A 2,608-nucleotide genomic window follows, 5' to 3' on the forward strand; every position below is an offset into this window, starting at 1 on the left:
CGCCTCCTGGGTTCAGGCAATTCTCCTGCCTCAGCCTCCTGAGTAGCTGGGATTATAGGCACGCACCACCATGCCCAGCTAATTTTTTGTATTTTTAGTAGAGACGGGGTTTCACCACGTTGACCAGGATGGTCTCGATCTCTTGACCTCGTGATCCACCCGCCTCGGCCTCCCAAAGTGCTGGGATTACAGGCTTGAGCCACCGCGCCCGGCCACATATATTTTAAAGACCAGAACTTTTGATCAGACTCTGACAGTAACATTTTAAATACTTTTCTAAATTATAAGCTCATAGAAATTAATGCAACAGGAATATCATTAAATATCTTTCAATTCTAGAGCTACTAGTCCCAAGAATAATTGCTGATGCTTGGTAACAAAGAAATAAGAAATCAAAACCAGCCGGGCGCTGTGGCTCACGCCTGTAATCCTAACACTTTGGGAGGCTGAGGTGGGTGGATCACCTGAGGTCAGGAGTTCAAGACCAGCCTGGCCATCATGGTGAAACCCCATCTTTAAAAACACACACACACACACACACACACAAAAAAGAGAGAAATCAAAACCTAAACTAACAGAAACATGTCATTTCTGTAGTGCTGGCTGAACTCTAACACTGAACACATTTTTACATGTAGTTAAACCATTCTATTATTATCTTAATTTCCTAGAAATTAAGAATTATTTCTAGTTATTTCATATCTTCAAGCCTATCCTTTTTTTGGTTAAACACTGAACGTTTGTTTTATGGTGATTTTACATTCTTGTCTCATGGGATTAATTCAATTTAAATAGCTAACATATATCTGAAGAATTAATTCCAAACCTTAGCGTTTTCATACTTAATGCCTACCCAAGTGTGTAGGCACACACACACACATACACACACACACACACACACACGTGTGCAGCTTTGTTTCCCTTTCTCTCTATTCTGCCAAAGAAAGTTACCACTTACCTTAGCATATACAAAGCAATTCTTTTTTTGTACAGATGGAAACATTCAACAAATCAACTTAAAGAAGAAAACATTCTTCTGTTGCCAAAAAGGCAAATGATAATCAATACATTAAACTGTGGATTGATATAGCCAAACAACTTGCTTGGTTCTACTATAAAGAGGTTTAATTTTAAAATATACTTGGTTCCTCATTGTTAAACAGGAAGTAAGTAGCACCTACTGGTTTCAAACTATAAAGCCCATCACACGAACAAGCCTAAACTTGTTACTGGTGTGCACTTGCCATGGAAGGGAAAAAAAACCCAGCAGCACTGCAACGTCTAACAAAAAGCTGAAATACCCCATAAAGATCAGAATCTAATTTAAATTAAATTCTAGGACTCTCTCAACATGACATACTTTCTATTTCAAATTCTGACCTTATAAATAAATCTGAGTTTGTGAGACATTTTATCTGTTAATCAACAAAGATAACAAGTAAATAGAAATGTTTTATCTCCAGAGCTGGTATCAGGAATGAGAAAGTTTGAGACTTCATCTAAAACAGGAAATGGCACCTATCGGTCTTCTGGCCACAAAGCCCTTCATGTGACAAGCCCGAACTTGTCACTGGTATGTACCTGCCATGAGAAGTCAACAAAAATAGCAGTCAACAGTTGACCTGTTTATCAAGAATGAGACAATGAGATGTCTATACACTTCAGAGAATGTTATTAGAAAGCTGGCTATAAAAGAATATACCTTTCCCCAAAATAAGAGCTGAATTAAAGCAATTAAATGACTATTAGAAAAGATAATGGTTCAGTATAAAAGATCACGGTGGTGGACTGTGAGAGGACAAAGGTTCTTTTTTTGGGGGGTGGGGGGGGGCAGGGTCTTGCTCTGTGGCCCAGACTCGAGGCACAATCTCAGCTCACTGCAGCCTCTGCCTCACAGGTTCAAGTGATTCTCCCACCTCAGCCTCTCGAATAGCTGGGATTGCAGGCGTCCACCACCATGCACAACCCACAGAGGTTCTTAAGATGGAATTATTATACACTGAATTAATGAGATAAACTTCAAACACTGAGTTAATTATGGAAAAAAAAAATAAGCCACCCCAACCAGTCCAGTGAGAACAAAGGACAATAAAATTTTCTTCCTGTATTGTACATACTATATATAGTACCAAATATATTTACTTTTAAGTCTATATATGCCGTAAGAGACAAACAAAACAGATAAAAATCCTAGAAGTCAAACATACTTGCTCAATACAATCATAAGAAAAGATTACTATCATTCATAATAGCAGTTGCACATTCTAAAATTTGTAGCCACCGTAGAAATGGTTTATATACTCTGAAGCCTTTATTTCATGCCACTGATCATGCCACCTTATCATCACTAAAGAAACATGCCAGTGGGCCAGGCGCGGTGGCTCAAGTCTGTAATCCCAGCACTTTGGGAGGCCGAGGCGGGTGGATCACGAGATCAAGAGATCGAGGCCATCCTGGTCAACATGGTGAAACCCCGTCTCTACTAAAAATACAAAACATTAGCTGGGTATGGTGGCGCATGCCTGTAATCCCATCTACTCAGGAGGCTGAGGCAGGAGAATTGCCTGAACCCAGGAGGCGGAGGTTGCGGTGAGCCGAGATCGTGCCA

General features: G+C 40.0%; 1 protein-coding gene across 4 annotated transcripts in view; it reads right to left on the minus strand.

Moving 5' to 3' along the window:
- RBL2 (RB transcriptional corepressor like 2) overlaps positions 1-2,608 on the minus strand; it is a 55,330-nt gene that overhangs the window by 37,520 nt on the left and 15,202 nt on the right. The window contains exon 1 of one of the 4 annotated variants that reach the window (XM_017530091.2): positions 959-1,665. The exons of the other annotated variants lie outside the window; for them this stretch is intronic. The gene's annotated coding sequence lies outside the window, so the exon portion shown is untranslated. Of the gene's footprint in view, positions 1-958; positions 1,666-2,608 lie in introns of those variants that run through there. 4 annotated transcript variants of the gene reach the window in all.

Source organism: Cebus imitator, unplaced genomic scaffold, assembly GCF_001604975.1.
Source record: "Cebus imitator isolate Cc_AM_T3 unplaced genomic scaffold, Cebus_imitator-1.0 Scaffold63, whole genome shotgun sequence".
In the NCBI taxonomy this organism is placed as follows: domain Eukaryota; kingdom Metazoa; phylum Chordata; class Mammalia; order Primates; family Cebidae; genus Cebus; species Cebus imitator.